Raw genomic sequence first — 17,973 nt, 5'->3', positions numbered from 1 at the left:
CTAAATGAAAACTTTGCTGAATAGAGCAATCTTGGGTGTAGGTCCTTGCCTTTCATGACTTCTTTCCAGCCCCTTCTTGCCTGCATGGTTTCTTTTGAGAAATCAGCTGACAGTCTTATGGGCACTCCTTTGTAGGTAACTGTCTCCTTTTCTCATGCTGCTTTTAAGATTCTCTCTTATCTTTAATCTTGAGGAACTTAATTATGATGTGCCTTGGTGTGTTCCTCTTTGGGTCCAACTTCTTTGGGACTCTCTGAGCTTCCTGGAAGTGTATTTCCTTTGCCAGATTGGAGAAGTGCTCCTTCGTTATTTGTTCAAATAAGTTTTCAATTTCTTTCTCTTCCTGTCCTCCTGGTACCTCTATGATTCAGATGTTGGAACGTCTAAAGATGTCCTGGAGGTTCCTAAGCCTCTCCTCATTTTTTGGAATTCTTGTTTCTTCATTCTGTTCCAATTGAATGTTTCTTTCTTCCTTCTGGTCCACACTGTTGATTTGAGTCCTGATTTCCTTCCTGTCACTGTTGGTTCCCTGTACATTTTCCTTTATTTCACTTAGCATAGCCTTCATTTTTTCATCTAATTTGTGACCATATTTAACCAATTCTGTGAGCATCCTGATTACCAGTGTTTTGAACTGTGCATCTGATAGATTGGCTATCTCTTTGTCAGTTAGTTGTATTTTTTTTCTGGAGCTTTGATCTGTTCTTCCGCTTGGGCCATTTTTTTTGTCTTGTCATGCCTGTTACGTATGAGGAGCAGAGCCTTAGGTGTTCATCAGGGCAGGGGCAACCCTGGTTGCTGCGTTGTGATCCTGTATGTGGGGGAGGGGTTTGATGCCGTTTGCTCTGCTCGCTGCTGGTTTTTAGTCACTTACCCCCGCTACCCACAATCAAATTGGGCCCTTCTGGTGCTGATTCCCAGGTGGGTGGGTTTGTGTACGTTCAAAGACCCCGTGGGTCTCTCCTGTGAGGCTGGGAGTTTCTCCCACTGCCGCCTCAAACCCCACAGGTGTTTTCAGTCAGAGGTTTGAGACTTTATTTCCTTGAGCTGGAACTCTGGATTGGGTGGTCTGTCTCACTCCCCAGTTGTTCCTCCTGGTTTGTTTGCACATGAATGTGGGACCACCCAGTCCACCAGCCGCTGCTTCATCAGGTCCACCAGCCCCACCTTGCTGTGAGACCTCTCTGCCTGGCTGCCTGTCTTCACTGCTACTACTGGTCTGGATGAATATTTCTTCTTTAACTTCTTGGTTGTCGGACTTCCATACAATTTGATTTTTTGTCAGTTCTGGTTATTTTTTTGTTTTTAAATTTGCTGTTGTCCTTCTTTTGGTTGTTTGAGGAAGCTCAGTGTGTCTACCTATGCCTCCATCTTGGCCAGAAGTCCTGTCACCATTTTTTTTGGATTATTTTTTCTTCTTTTGTTCTGATTTTTTTGTTATACTTTTTTTTTTAGATTTTATTTATTTATCTTTAGAGGGGAAGGGAAGGAGAGAGGGAGAGAAACATCAATGTATGGTTGCCTTTCATGCGTCCCCTGCTGGGAGTTGGCCTGCAGGGAACTGGCCTGCAACCCAGGCATGTGCCCTGACTGGGAATTGAACCGCAATCGTCTGATTCGCAGACCCGCGCTCAATCCACTGAGCTACACCAGCCAGGGCTGATTTTTTTGTTATATTCTTATGTTCCAAATCATTGATTTACTTCTCAGCTTCATCCACTCTACTGTTGCTTCCCTGTAAATTCTTCTTCTTTCAATTAGTGTAATCTTTCTTTTTGACTGGATCTTTTTTATGTTGTTGAGGTCCTCACTAAGTTCCTTGAGCATCCTTATAACCAGTGTTTTGAGCTCTGCATTTGATAGATTGCTTATCTCCATTTCATTTAGCTCTTTTTCTGGAGTTTTGATCTGTTCTTTCATGTGGGCCATGCTTCTGTGTCTCCTCATTTTGGCAGCCTCCCTGTGTTTGTTTCAATGTATTAGGTAGAGCTGCTATGACTCCGTATTTAGTAGTGTGGCCTAATATAGTAGGTGTCCTGTGGGGTCCAGTGGCACATCCTTTCCAATCACCCAAGCTGGGTACTCAAGGTATGCCTTCTATGTGGGCTGAGTATACCCTCCTCTTGTAGTTGAGCCATGAATGCTGTTGGCAGGTCAATGGGAGAGATTTACCCAGGCCAGTTGGCTGCAAGGATTGACTATGACCACTGGCCACCAACCTCTATCCTCCGTGGAGCCTTTATTGCTGTTGGTATCACTAAGAAGGGTTGACCCCCTGGCCTGTCAACTTGGAGGACCAGTTGCAACTACAATGAAGGAGCTGCTATGCTTGAGTTGACCCTGCAGAGCAAGACTTGCTTTAGTGGGTCTTTGATGCTCACTGAAGTTGCCCCTTGACTATGTGGCTGGTGGTGTTGGTAGGATTGGTAGGGTTGTAATCTGGTATAATCTGAAGCTGTCTACTGGGTGCAGTGGCTATGAGTCCTCCCAGAAGTTGTAGGATCAGCCACCACCTGTGCCCTGCCTGGGACCACCTGGCATAAGCTACAGAGCAATCTGCAGATAGATGGCTGCTACTTGTGCTAGGCTTAGAGTTGCCCAGGACAGGCCAAGTTGTGAACCAAGGCTGGCTGCTGCTAGCGCCGGGCCTGGAGCCACTTAGCAAGAGGTGTGGGTTACGCAGAGGCTAGATTGCTGTTTGAGAAATTTTAGGAAAAGTCCCTGAGAAATTTTAGGAGCATCTGAAGCATGAACCAAGACAGGTCATTTGTATGGAAAAGCCACTGGAAACAGCTTGAGTGGGCCTGCTTGTTTGATGGGGTGAGGGTGGCAGGTCCCCAGGAATGGCAAACAGTGAAAGTCAGGTTGATGGCAACTCAGATGTGGAGCTACCTGCTGCCTCTACGAGGGGAGGGCTCATCAAAGGAACAGTGACCTCTGCCAGCACTTTTGTATGGGAGCAAGCTGCCCCTCTCAGTTCTCATCCTGATGCCAGACAATTCAGCTCCTTCCTATATGTCGGTGTCTTTGGAGCTGCTGCCTCAGTGCTGCAATTCAGAAGCAGAGTAAGTCCATATGCAGCCCCTTTAAGAGGAACTTCTTGGGATTCCAGAAGCCCTGTGCCTCACTCAGCCTCAATTTCTGCCAGTTTTTATAGCCAGAAGTTAAGGGGGCCTGGGTTTGGGGGCCTGGTATGGGACTGGGACCCTTTGCTCCTTAGGGGGGACATAAACAGCCAAGATATTCCTCCTGATTTTTATCTGACACTCACAGGTTTGGGACCAGCCTGTTTCCCATCTCTGCCCCTGCTACCAGTCTTGATGTGGCCTCTTTAATTCCCTAGTCGCATGACCTCCATTCAGCTGGATTTCAGGCAGTTCTGTAGTATAGTTCTAATTTTGATATGGTTGTGGGAGGATGCAAGTACCACATTGGTCATGTTGACCAGAAGTCTGTCTTACAATTTCCTGATTCTTCTTTCATCTCTGTCTAATCTTCTATTTTCTCAGTTCATTGAGTTTTTTTTAAGAAGCCACATTTTTATGACAACTCAATCACCATATACATTCAGTATTGCAAATTATAAGTGGGTTGACAATTATATTATTACAGGCTAATGAGCATAAAGCTACTGCTCTAAGTTTTGGTGCTTTTTATAACAAGTACATTAGTAAGTATGATAAACATCAGGGAACTCAGTTACTTCAATTTATAAGACTTGACTTTCAAAAAAACCATGTCACAGTCTGGTCAGTTAGCTCTGTTGGTTAGAGCATTGATCCAAAATGCCAAGGTTGTGGTTTCAATCTCTGGCCAGAGTACATTATAAGAATCTACCAATGAATGCATGAATAAGAGGAACTATAGATTTATGTCCCTTTTCTCTTCTTCTCTGTAAAATCAGTAAATAAACATAAAAACAAACAAACAAAAAATGAAAACATGTCATCTCCTAAAATAGTTAATATGTCAAACCCAGGAAATTTAATAATTAAATTACAGAAGGAACACTGTTAAAAAGAAAAATTGGTGATAAAAACATTAGATTTAAAACTGTTAGCAGTTGGACTTAGGATCCAGAAAGTATATGCATATTGGGAATTTTAGGGAAAGACTTCTAAGTTCTGCTTTATAATCATGTGCTACTACATTCCAAAAGGGTATTTTGGGTTGCTGCAATGTCTTACCTGCTAGTATAAATCACTGCTTCATACTTAAACACACACACACACACACACACACACACACACACACACACACAGTAATTCACATAAAGGGGCTTTACAATAAGATTTTTCTCACTCAAAATAAAAATATGATCTCCATCAAATTACACAGAAATGTTATCAAAATGTCAACCTGATAGAGAAACCAGACTCCCCATTTACCTTCACTGCCTGCTTCTGGTGTGTCACCTGCACAGAGGGGGAGATGTGAGTCGTCCTGTGCTCTGCAGTGTGCAGGAGGACATAAGCCCTTATCCTCCCCTGGGGTTTTGCTTCCTCAGATATAGAATTGAGGGGATGGAGATGGTTTGTGAGAGAACGTACAAATAAAAGGGTCTAAGTCAGCTTGAGATCCCACCTTGAGCAGATATTTAGAGTGGTAGAAGGAATGGATGAAGAATGGTGGATAATGTATTTTTCACTGTTTGATGCCATCACTCAAAACCATTCAGAACCTGGCTGGGGAGGCTCAGTTTGTTGGAGTGTCATTCTGTGCACCAAAAGGTTGCAGATTCGATACCCAGTCAGGGCAGGTACCTAGGTTATGGGTTTGATCCCCAGTTAGGGTGCACACAGGAGGCAAGTGATTGATGATTCTCTCTCACATTGATAGCTATCTCTCTCTCTCACCCTCCATCTCTTCCTTTCTTCCTAAAATTAATAAACATATCCTTGGGTGAGGTTGAAAAAAAAATTTGTGCTGCAATTCAAGGAAATCTTTTACACTTTCATCTAATGGCTGGTGCTGCTAAAGGGTGAGCAAATGACAATAAAATTTTGGATAAAAATGTAGAAAGGGCATGCCAACTTTGGGTGGAAAAACAGTATCCTGCCATGTGAACCCAGCAGTTGGGACATTCTGCCTCTGAATTTTAAGAGTCATAAATTTGACCTGGAGAGATGCATGTTCAAGCCATCAACAGAGGGGGGCCCCCCAAAATCTGGGACTATTTATTAAAAATGGTGTATTCTTACATTTTAAAACTTCAGTCACCTTCAGAGTACTCTCTATTTGATGCAATACACTTATTGAGACATTTTTTCCACTGCTCAAAACTGTTTTTGAAATTCTCAACTTAGATGCCTTTTAGTGCTTCTGCTGTTTTTTGTTTCACCTTTTCCACAGTAGCAAAATGTTTCCCTTTGCAAACTTTTCTCATCCAGAGAAACAAAAAAAAGTCACAGGGTGAGATCTGGTGAATAGGGAGGGTGGGGCACGAGGATCATGCCATTTTTGCTCAAACGCTGCTGAACACTCAGTGCGTTGTGGGCCAGTGTGTTCATAAATCACCCATCATGAAATAGGCAAACGCATTGAGCCTTCAGAAAAATTCACTGAAGCCAAATGCAGCCTCTCACAACAACGCCAGCTGGTACACAGATACAGATGGATTTCTAGAACTCTCACCTTGTGGGGGAAACCTGTACTACAAGGGGCCCACCCTCCAAAAGAAAATCCCAGTATTTGGGGGGTTCCCCCCATAGAGTGCACACGTATTAAGAATGTGTTTACTGACATGTTCTCAGGCAGGCAATGAAAGGGTTACAAGAGAATTAAGTGCAAGGTAGGATTTTTTCTTTGCACATCAGAAAAGTGACCCAAAGAGAGTGATGGTTTCTTACATTCTGTCTACTGAAAATAATAGAAATATCACTTCTGATATCTAACACACTGCTTTCATTTTCAAAATGCATCACTTAATTTTCCTTATAAGTAAGCCAAGTAGTATGAACCTTAAGCACATGGCAGTCATATGGTTTCTTCAGTAAGCCCAGGGCTTTACAGGCTGTCCTGGAGCCCGAGGAGTCCTGAGGAGTCAAGTACTAAAGCTTTCTCCACAGATATGTGTTCCTTTAGTGTTTGGGTTATTTTACACAAACTCACTGTATAAAGGGACTCATCATAGTCTCTTTCTGTTCCTGAAAGTGTTAGCTGTGCTTTCTTTTTAATGAAAACTTTGACACCATCTTGAACAACTTTTCCATCAGAATCTTTTGTCTTCATGTATTCTACAGTGTAAGAAAGGCCATTATACTTGTGGTTTGGAACCAACTTTCACACCATTGTGTTCAGGCTTATCTTTAAGAAATTGTTTCATCTTGTTTACTGCTGCAGGTTTGAGTGTGAGGGCGGCCTGGTGGGCTGCAGCTTCCTCTTGCTCACATCCTTGATAGGGGCCTGGACAAATGAAGCTGCCATCTTTGCCATCCCAGTGCCCAGGCGTCTTGGGCTGGAGCTTGGCTGCCACCTCCTCTCTCCATGGACACAGGGAATACATTGATGCCCACTGAGTTTTTAATTTAAGTGGCTATATTTTTTTAATGCTAGAATTTGTCTTGATCCTTTTTTATATCTTATCCATTTTAAGATATCTCTTTCTGATGTTTTTAAGTATACTTAATTGATAGTATGTTATAGATTATCAAGAGCTTTAAACAGCAGTCCCCTCATGCCTTTTTGGCATGAGGGACCAGTTTTGTGGAAGGCAATTTTTCCATGGTCTGCCGTGGGGAAGATGGTTTGGGGATGATTCAAGTGCATTACATTCTAGCTCACCTCCTACTGTGTGGCCTGGTTCCTAACAGGCCTGGACCAGTACCAGTCTGTGGTCTGGAGGTTGGAGACCCCTGCTTTAGGTAACAGCATTGATTTTGCTTTATGTTGTATCATTTGCTTCTACCTCTTAGTGGATTATATTTTTCATGCCTTGACAGTTTAGATGTAATCTCAGTAGAAATACTGTGAGGCCTGGGTCAGGGATATACTGTACTTTTGTTCTTGTTTCTGCCAAGTGCCTTTTGGAGAATAGGTAAATGAAAAATAAGTTTTAGAATATCCATAAAATGAGATGCTACTCAGCAATAAAATGTTGAGTTACTAATACATGCAACAACATGGTTGAGTCTCAAAGGCATTATTCTAAATGAAAGAAGTCAAACAACAGAGTACATATGGTATGATTCTATTTATGTCACACTGTGTAAAAGACAAAACTATAGTGATGAAGAAGAATGTGCTATTGGAGCGGTGACTGAGTGCAAAGAGTAGAAAGAATTTCCCAGCGTGATGGAAATGGTGTATATGTCAACTTCAGTGGTGGATATGTAATTGTATGCACTTTTCAAAGGGAATCAAGTGGTACACTTAAAGTTAGGGAATTTCATTGTATAAAAACTACATCTCATTAAAGCTGATTAAAGCAAGCAAAACTTACTGATGGTAACAGAAGTCAGAATATTAATTTGCCCTAGAGGAGAAATGCTAACTTAAGGGAACATGAAGGATCTTTCTGGGGTGTGAAAATGTTCTGTATCTTGATTTGGGTATAACCTGGGTATATCCAAAGTTAAAATTCATAGTACACTTAAGGCTTGTGCATTGTATGTATTCTATACACAATAATAAAATACACAAGTAAAATACTTTGTAGAAGTCATAGAATGGAAAGTTGATAAAATCTTGAAGAATGTAGAGCAAAAGGATAAAGAGATGGAAAATAAGGAGAGAAAGGCTAAGAAAATTATAGGGTCAAGCTAGGTAGTCCAATATCTGAATTAAAAATGTTCCAGAAAGAGAGAACAGAAAAAAAATTAGAAGTCACCAATCAAATTGTTCAGAAATTTTACTAAAATTAAAAGACATTGATTTCTAGATTGAAGTGTTTCAAACACCTTTTTTCAAAGCACATCATCAACAGTTTTGGGTATATTTTTTAATTGAATTTATTGGGTGTCATTGGTTCTCAAAACTGTACATGTTTCAAGTATACACAACTCAACAAAACATGATCCAGCCCTGGCTGGGTGGTTCAGTTGGTTGTAGTGACATTCTGTCCATTAAAAGGTCGCAGGTTTAATTCTGGTCAGGGCACAGACCTAGGTTTTATTTTCCTTTTAGTGGAGGCAACCCATCAATGTTTCTCTCTCACACATCAGTGTTTCTCTCTCTATCTCAACTACATAGACATACCAACTGGTGAGGATTTTTAAAAAAGCAACACATCATCTGCACACTCCATCACCGCAAGCAAAGTCTCTTTACGTCCCCATTTTCCACCCTCACCCCTCTTTCCCCCTGGCTATCACCACATTGTTTTCTGGATCTGTGTGTTATGTTTATATGTTTTTTGATTAATCCCTTCACCTTTCATCCAGTGCCCCAGTCTACTCCTTTCTGACAGCTATCAGTCTGATCTATGTGTCCATGCTTCTGTTTCTATTTTAGTTTATTTTGTTTATTAAATCTCACATATAAGTGAGATCATATGCTGTTTGTCGCTGCCTGGCTTATTTCACTTAGCATAATGCTGTCCATGCTGTCACGTTCTGTCACAAAAGGTAAGATTTCCTTTTTTATGGCTGAGTAGTCCATTGCATAAATGTACCATAGTATTTTACTCACTTATCTACTGATGGGCACTTGAGCCGTGTCAGGATCTTGGCTATTGTAAATAATGCTGCAATGAACATAGAGGTGCATATGTTCTTTTGAATTAGTATTTCAGGTTTCTTAATATATATTCCCAGAAGTGGGTCAAAAGGCAGTTCCATTTTTAGTTTTTTGAGGAAACTCCCTACTGTTCTTCCATAGTGGCAGCACCAATCTGCATTCTCACCAGTAGTGCATGAGATTTCTCTTTTCTCTACACCCTTGCCAACACTTGTTTCTTTTGGATTTATTGATGATAGCCATTCTGACAGGTATGAGGTGATACTGCATTGTAGTTTTAATTTGCATTTCTCTGATGATTAGTGACATTGAGCATTTTTTCATATGTGTATGTCTGTATGGCCATCTGTATGTCTCTTTAGATGAGTGTCTCTTCAGGTCTTTGCCTGTTGTTTTTTTTTTTTTTTTAATTGGGTTGTTTGTGTTCCTAGTGTTGAGTTGTTTAAGTTCTTTATATATTTTGGAAATCAACCCCTTATCAAAATATATCATTGGCATATATGTTTTCACATCCAGTGGGTTTCCTTTTCATTTTGTTAATGGTTGCTTTTTCTATGCAGAAGCTGTATAGTTTGCATGTAGTTTCATTTGTTTATTTTTTCTTTATTTCCCAATCAGGAGATGTATCAGCAAAAATATTGCTATGACAGATGTGTGATATCTTACTGCCTATGTTTTCTTCTAGGATTTTCATGGTTTTGTTACTTACATTTAAGTCTTTTATCCGTTTTGAGTTTATTCTTGTGTGAGGTGTCAGTTGGTGACCTATTTTTTTTTTTTAGTTTCATTCTTGTGCATGTACCTGTTCAATTTTTCTGGCACCATTTATTGAAGAAACTGTCTTTACTCCACTTACAGTCTTTTGTATTTCTGTGATGTCAATTATAACTTCTCTTTCATTTGTGACTTTACTTATTTGGGTACTCTTTTTCTTTTTTTTCAATTTATTTTTTACTCATTCTTTTAAAAAATATTGTAAATTAAATTTGTTGGGGTGACACTGGTCTGGTTAAAGGTTTGTCAATCTTTATCTTTTCAGAGAACCAGCTCTTGGTTTCAATGGTCTTTACTGTTTTTTTAGTCTTTGTGTCATTTATTTCCACTCTAATCTTTATTATTTCCTTTCTTGTACTTACTCTGGACTTTGTTTGTTGTTCTTTTTCTAGTTGTTTTAGGCATAGGGTTAAGAGTGTTTATTTGAGATTTTTCTTGCTTCTTGAGATAGGCCTGTAATGCTCTAAACTTCCATCTCAGGACTGCTTTCACTGTGTAACATAGATTTTGAGTTGTTGTGTGTTTCTTTTCATTTGTTTCCAGATAATTTTTTATTTCTCCCTTGATCTCATTGTTAACCCATTTGTTGCTTAATAACATGCTATGTAGCCCTCATGTGTTTGAAAATTTTTTTATTTTTATTATTTATTTATTTTTTTAAATTGATTTTTTAAAGATTTTATTTATTTATTTTTAGAGAAGGGAAGGGAAGGAGAAAGAGAGGGAGAGAAACATCAATGTGTGGTTGCCTCTCACTTGCCCCTCACTGGGGACCTGGCCTGCAACCCAGACGTGTGCCCTGACTGGGAATTGAACTGGTGACCTTTTGGTCCACAGGTTGGCACTCAATCCATGGAGCCACACCAGCCAGGGCATGAATTGTTTTAGTTTTTTAAAATTAATTTTGTTGGGGTGACATTGGTTAAGTATATAGCTTTCAGGTATATAACTCTATAATATATCATCTGTATAATTATATTATGTATTCACCACCCCAAGTCAAGTCTCCTTGCGTTTTCAGTTTTTTTCATTGTAGTTGATTTCTAGTTTCATAGCAGTGTAATCAGAGAAGATACTTGATATGATTTCAGTCTTATTTTTAAAATTATTTATTAATTTTTTGAGAGAGGGGGAGGAATATCAATGTGAGAGAGAAACATTGATTGGTTTCCTCTTGTATGCACAGTAATCTAGGACTGAACTTGTAACCCAGTTGTGTGCCCTGACCAGGAATCAAACTGTGGACCTTTCTCTTTGTGGGGAGATACCCAACCAACTGAGCCACACTCAGGGCTGATATCAGTCTCCTTGAATTTATTAAGATTTATTTTGTGTCCTAAGCTATGATATATCTTTGAGAGTATTCCATGTGCACTTGAGAATAATGTATATTCTGCTGTTCTGGTATGAAATGTTCTGTAAATGTCAAGTTAAGTTCCCTGAGTTAGTGTGTCATTTATGGTTGCTCTTGCCTTGTTGACTTTTTTTTGGTCTGGAAAATCTATCCATTGATATTAATGGGATGTTAAAATCTCCTATGACTGTATTGCTGTTGATCTGTCTCCTAATGTCCACGAAAATTTTCTTTATGCCCTAGCTGGTGTGGCTCAGTTGGTTAGAGCGTTTTCCTGCAGACCAAAGGGCCACAGGTTGATTTCCTACCAGGCAGGGCGCAAACCTAGGTTGCAGGTTTGATCCCTGGTTGAGGCACATACGAGAAGGAAACCAATTAATGTTTTTCTTTCACATTGATGTCTCTTTCTCTTTCTCTCTCCCTTCCCCCCTCTCTCTGAAAGCAGTGAAAAAAATGTCCTCAGATGAGGATTAAAAGAAAAAAGATTTTCTTTATATATTTAAGTGCTTCTATGTGGGGTACATATATGTTTATAAGGGTTATATCCTCTTATTGGATCGGCCCCTTTAGTATTATGTAGTGACCGTTGTCTCTTGTTATGACCTTTTGTCGTGAAGTCTCTTTTGTCTTATATAAGAATTGCTTCCCCAGGCTTTTTTCATTTCCGTTTGTATGAAATACTTTATTCTATCCCTTCACTTTTCATCTCTCTGTGTCTTTTGTTCTGAGGTAAGACTTTTGTAATAGCATATATATGGGTCATTTTTTCTTATTCATTGAGCTACCCCTATGTCTTTTAAAAATGTTTTTCACCCGAGGATATGTTTGTGGCTGTGTCTACTGGGCCTGGGTGTGCCTGGCTGTATACAAGGTTGTGAAAACATAATCTGTGTACAGCTTAGAGCTGGGGCAGATCTGTAAAATATCCAAGGCTCTCTGATGTCTGCCTCCACCTGTTGTCTACTCTGCTTCCTGCTGAGGTTGACCGTTGTTCCTTCAGAGCCTTCTGAAGAAAGACTGTAGAGTAGGCCCAGGCTGGCTGCAACTCACAGATTCTCCCACAGGTTGCAAGCTTGATGAGGAAGGGTGACTGGGCTTGGAAGTTTAGGATTAGTGGGTCCCCTGCTTGGCGGCCATGTGGTCAGGCCTTCAGTGAGGGCAACATGGCCCCTACTCCAGAGCCAAACTACTCAGTCTCTGCCAGAATCTCCAACTCTAGCTCCTTCAGGAGGAGTACACCATAGGTTCAGGTTGGGTGCAGCCAGCCATCTTCTCTGTAAAAGCAAGCCCAGCTGGGTGAAACCATGGGGGCTGGGAGGGGGAACAGATCAAAAGAGTCTCCCATAGAGGGTAGTGCATGCTGCATCTGCAGGAGGGTGCCAGGCACTTAGTCTTGGTTCAGAACAATAGCCTTTGAAGGAGACAGTCTCCAAATGTCCCAGCTCCAAGCAGCCCTTCTTTCTGCCTGTAGAACTGAGCTTAGCAGGGAGGGATTAATGGGATTTAGAGGGGCGGGTCCAAAAAATCTCCCATTGGGGGTGGTACCTACAAGAATGTAAGAGGGGAGTGGCAATTCTTCCTCTTTCAACTTTTTTTTTAAAGATTTTATTTATTTATTTATCTTTAGAGGGGAAGGAGAGAGGGAGAGAAACATCAATGTATGATTGCCTTTCTTGCGTCCCCTGCTGGGAGTTGACCTGCAGGAAACCGGCCTGCAACCCAGACATGTGCCCTGACTGGGAATCGAACCTCGATCCTCTGGTTCACAGGCCCACGCTCAATCCATTGAGCTACACCAGTCAGGGTTCCTCTTTCAAGAGCTAGCATGGGCTAATCTTGCAGGGGAGATACCAGTGGTCCCTTCTTCCCCTTCCAGCAAGGTAGCCAGCCACACAGCCCAGCAACTGGCTGGTCAGATTCCTGGACAAAAGCCTTCCTGGGAGATGGCTCTTTGGAATCCCAGCCTGCAGAGCACTTTGATCCCTGTGTGCCACTGAACTCAGCAGGATGGGGCCACAGAGTAGCCAAGTGACTCAACAGGTGCCAGCTGTGTGCTTGAGGTAGGGAAGAATGGTCCCCTTTACAAAGCTATACAGATCATTCATTGTCTGAGTCTCTGCTAACAGCTTCTCCAGAAAGAGAACACCCCCAAATTCCCTGCTGGGTACAGGTAGCAGACCCTTCTACAGGACCCAAGCATGGCAGAGTAGTGTCACCAGTAGTTGGAAAACTGGGCAGTGCATTACCCTGGCTGGTGTTGTAACAGTAGGAGTGCTTGACCCTCGGAAGGTGGTATCTGGGTCTCTTGAAGACCTCCTTCTTTCCTGGTTAGATTGAATCTCCACTGATTTTCATCACCAGATACTATGCAAGCTCATCTTCCTTTCTCTGTTGCCCTGGGTTAAGGGATCCCTGTATGGGCTTGAGACTCCATGCTCCTAGGGGCAGGGAATTTTGCCCCCTAGATATTTCTCTGGCTTCTCAGCCAGCACACGTAGGCATGGGGACCAGCCCTTTCTTTTTCTCTGCCCTTTTTACCAGTCTCTGTGGCTTTCTAAAATTCTTCATTATAATATTTCAGTTCAGATAGCCTTTGGTTTATTATTCAGGTTGATTGCTCTATAATTTAGCTGTAAATCCTGTTTGGTGCCAGGAGCAAGTGAGTGCTTCCACCTGTTCTGCATCTTGGAACATCATTATCAACAATTTTAGAAACCATGTGTCCAAGAGAAGTTCCTATACACTTGCAGAAAGGGCAAAAAGCCAAACAAACAACACACTCCCCCCAAGAAAAACCCCAGATGATAATAAAGGATCAGGAATTTGAATGACTTCCATATTCTTAAATCAAAACCTAGAAGGTAATAGAGCAGTGCCTTCAAAATTCTGAAGGAAAATTATTTCCATACTCGATTTAGGAGCCTGCCAAAACTGTCACGGAAGTATGAGAGTAGAATTCTGGTATTTTCAGATAAGCACAGTCTCAAAACTTACCTCCCATCTGTGGGGAAAAAATGTGCTTTCATAGGAAATGGAGTAAACCAAGAAGAAGAAAGACATCTGCTAGGCAAAAATGAGAGAAAAACATAAAATTCACTAGTTTAGTTCTAGTAGCTATTGTAGATTCCCTAGGCTTTTCTTCTTTAACAATCATGTTGTATGTGAATAAAACTAGTTTCTTTTTTTCCAGTCTATATGCCTTTTAATTTTTCTTGCCTCATTGCTCTGGTTAGAACCTCTAATTCTAATTTTGAATAGAAGTTGTGAGAACAAATATACTAGCCATGTTTTCTTGATCTTGGGAGAGAGCACTGAGTCATCCACAGTATGTATGATGTTAACCTTAGGAATTTCATAATGCTCTTTAGGCTGAGGAAATTCTATTCTGAATTTGCTAAGAGTTCTTATGAATAGTGTTGAATTTTGTCACGTGCCTTTTTTTGCATCTGTTGAGGTAATGATATGTTTTATTTCTAGTCTCAAAATTATGTTGATAGGGCAGCAGAGTAGGCGGAAGTTATACCACTTACCTCCTCACAGGACCAAACTAGAATTACAACTAAAATATAGAATAGTCAATCTGAATAGCCAAGTGAAGATTAGCCGAATACAAGAACTTACAGAAGAAGCCACATCAATACTGGTAGGAAGAGTGAAGATGGCAAAAAGGGCTGGGAGAATTGAGAGGGATAACTCAGCTGTAAAATTCTCCCTGAGGAGTATGGTCTCAACTCCATGTCAGACTTCCCAGTGTGGAGCACCAGAGCGAGGAAGAGGAGCCCACAAAATATCTGGCTGTGAAAATCAGCTGGGATTTTGCATATTAGAATCTGCTAGAAGCCCAGTTGCCCTCTTAAAGGACCAGTGCACATCTTGTTCACAACTACTCACCCTGGTTTCCAGGAGAGGAAGGAGGCTCAGAGTGCACTAGTAGGAGGAGAGACTGGGTTGTGTGGCTTTAGGGACAGAGCTAAAGGGACAGCTGCCGGGGTTCCTGTGCTGAGTCCCTCTCCCACACTGCCCATAGACACCATCTTTCTTGGATTGAGCATGCCTCTCTGTATGGCATCAGCCAACCCCCTGTTGCTCTGCCCTGCCAACCTCGCACCCTGTAGAGGATTCAGCTGCCTGGGTTGCTGGTGTAGAGGTCCCAGTGGACTCAGGTATCAGAGACTGTGTTGTATGGTACTGGGGTAGGGTCCATTCCTCTTCACCCCAACCTACCTCCTGTTTGGTGCCACACCCTCATGGGAGCCAGAAATAAACCCATACCAATAATGGTCAGTATTTGACAAAGCAGGCAAGGACATACAATGTGGTAAAGATGGTCTGTTTAGTAAATGGTGTTGGGAAGAGTGGGAAGACATGTGCAAAAAAATGAAACTAGACTACCGTCTTACACCATATATAAGAAGAAACTCAAAATGTATTAAAGACTTAAATTTAAGAATTGAAACCATAAAACTTTTAACAGAAAGAATAGGCAGTAAAATTTCTCACATTTCTCTTAGCAATATTTTTTCTGATATATCTCTTTGGGCAAAGAAAATAAAAAAAATAAACAAATGGGACTACATCAAAGTAAAAAGTTTTTGCACAGCAAAGGAAACTGTCAAAAAAATGAAAAGACAACCTAGTGAATAGGAGAAGATACTTGCCAGTGATACATTTGATGAAAGGTTAATATCCAAAATTTATAAGGAACTCAGATATCTAACTCAATACCAAAGAAAACCTAATTCATTTAAAAAAATGGGCAAAGGACTTGACTTGAATAGACAGTTATCCAGAGAGGACATACAGATAGCCAATAGACATAAGTGGATGCTCAATGTAACAGAGAATTGTGGGTTAAAGCCATAGTGAGATATTACCCCACACCTGTCAGAATGACCATCATCAATAAATCAAGAAACAAGCATTGGTGAGGATGTGGAGAGCAGAGAACCCTCATACATTGTTGATGGGGATATAGATTTGTGCAGCCACTATGGAAAATAATACGGAGAGTCCTCAAAAAATTAAAAATGAAATTGCCCTGTGACTCAGCAGTTCTGTTTCTGGGTATGTATCCAAAGAAACCCAAAATACTAATTCAAAGAAATATGTGCACCCCATGTTCCTTCCTGTGTTGTTTACAGTGGCTGGGATATAGAGGCAACCCAAGTGCCCATAGACAAGTGAATAAAAGTGATGGTGCGCGCGTGTGCATACACACACACACACACACACACACACACACACACACACTGGAATATTACTCAACCATAAAAAAGAACGAAATCTTAACATTTGTGACAGCTTGAATGGACTTGGAAGGTATTGTGCTGGGTGAAATGGATCAGCCAGAAAAAGACAAATACTATGTGTTTCCCTATTCATAAAAAGATGTGGGATCCACTTACATGTGCAGTCTAAAGGACAATATAAATGAACAAACAAAACAAATAGACTGAGATACAGAAAACAGACTGATGGTTGTGGGGGCAGGAGATAGGGGACTGGGTGAAAAAGGTGAAGCGATTGAGAAACAGATTGGTGTTAACAAAATAGTCACAGGGTTGTAAAGTACAGCATAGTGAATACAGTCACTGTAATAACCATGCATGGTGTCAGGTGGGCACTGGAAATATTGGGGCGAACATTTTGTAAACCATGATTGTGTAACTGCTATGCTGTACATCTGAAGCTTTATTACAAAATAATATTCAATGTAAATTAATTAAAAATAAAAATTATATTGATTCATTTAAAATATAATAGAATACCTTACATTTTTGGTATAAGCCCCTGTTGGGTATAATGCATTATCTTTTTAATATATTACTGGATTTGCTTAGCTAAAATTTAAAGGTTTTTGTATCTGCTCCTGAGCAATATTGGTATAAAATTTCTTATAGTATCTGATTTTGTGTCAAAGTAATGCTGTAATGCTGGTCTTAAAGTATGAATTGGATATTTTTCCACCTCTTCTTTTTTTTCTGAGAGATTTTGTTTAGAATTGATTTTATTTTTTTCCTTAAATGCTTGGGAGAGTTCACTAGTGATGCCATTTGGATCTGGAGTTCCCCTCTACTCCCTGCCCTGGGGAAATCTTATGTTACAAATTGAATTTCATTGAATAGAACTATTCAGGTTAATTATTCTGTTTCTTCTTGAGTAAGTTTGGTATGTTGTGACCTTAATAGAATTTGTCAGTTTCATTAAGCCCTCTTTTACCTTTTAATATCTCTGAAGTTTGTAGTTGTAGCCCCTCCTTAATTTCTGCTTTGGTAGCATGTTTTCTCTCTCCCTTTCCTGGTCAGTGTCACTAGAGGTTTATCAATTTTAATGATTTTTCCAAAGAACCAGCTTTTGGCTGTGTTGACTTTCTGTTTCTGTTTTATTGATTTCTGCTCTTAACTTTATTATGTTCTTTCTTCTTTTTAATTTACTTTTATTTTCCTAGTTCCTTCCTTCCTTCCTCCCTCCCTCCCTTAATTACTTTATTGTTGCTCAATTACAGTTGTCTGCATTTTCTCCCTACCACTCCCCCCCCCCCTACTCCAGCCAAACCCACCTCCCTCCCTTGCTTCCACCCTTCACCTTGGTTTTGTCCACGAGTCCTTTATAGTGGTTCCTGAAAACCCTTGTCCCCACTGTCTCTCCCCCCTGCCCCCTCACCCCTGCCTATTATTTTCCTAGATTCCTATGAGAAGCTGAAAGCAGGAGTTGGCAAAGTACAATTCAAGGCCAAATTCAGATTGCCACTTGCTTTTGAATGCCCCGTGAGCTGAGAATGGTTTTGCGTTTTTTTAATGTTTAAAAAAGTGAAATTAATACTATTTTGTGACATGTGAGAATTAAGTGAAATTCAGTTACCAGTGTCCATAAATAAAGTTTTATTGCAACCACACTCATTTGTTTACATATTGTCTATGGCTTCTTTTGTGCTGGAATGACAATTCAGGAGTTGACAGAGATTTTTATCGCATTCTCATTGCTTTGCATTGCTGCTTGGTGCACTATAATTACAGTGATTCGAGTGCCATGATTTCACTGTACTGTGATGTTTTACCTTATTTATTATCAGCACATACACATCATGTCAAAACAAGAAAAGATGAGAAAAATGGACTTGACATGTTACACTTTTAAAGCACAATGGAGTGTAGACTATTGAGTTAGAT

At 40.5% G+C, this 17,973-nt stretch overlaps 1 protein-coding gene and 1 pseudogene across 1 annotated transcript in view; one reads left to right on the top strand and one right to left on the bottom strand.

The window, feature by feature from the left end:
- Nucleotides 1-17,973, top strand: part of KATNAL1 (katanin catalytic subunit A1 like 1) — a 135,133-nt gene that overhangs the window by 10,995 nt on the left and 106,165 nt on the right. The gene's annotated exons all lie outside the window — the stretch shown is intronic.
- On the bottom strand, nucleotides 6,044-6,426 carry LOC118988350 (iron-sulfur cluster assembly 1 homolog, mitochondrial-like; annotated as a pseudogene).

This window comes from Sturnira hondurensis, unplaced genomic scaffold (assembly GCF_014824575.4).
Source record: "Sturnira hondurensis isolate 20B ecotype Veracruz unplaced genomic scaffold, ASM1482457v3 Scaffold0006413, whole genome shotgun sequence".
Lineage (NCBI taxonomy): Eukaryota > Metazoa > Chordata > Mammalia > Chiroptera > Phyllostomidae > Sturnira > Sturnira hondurensis.
The sequence above is the reverse complement of the archived record's forward strand: the minus strand, read 5'-3'. Positions and strand labels throughout refer to the sequence as shown.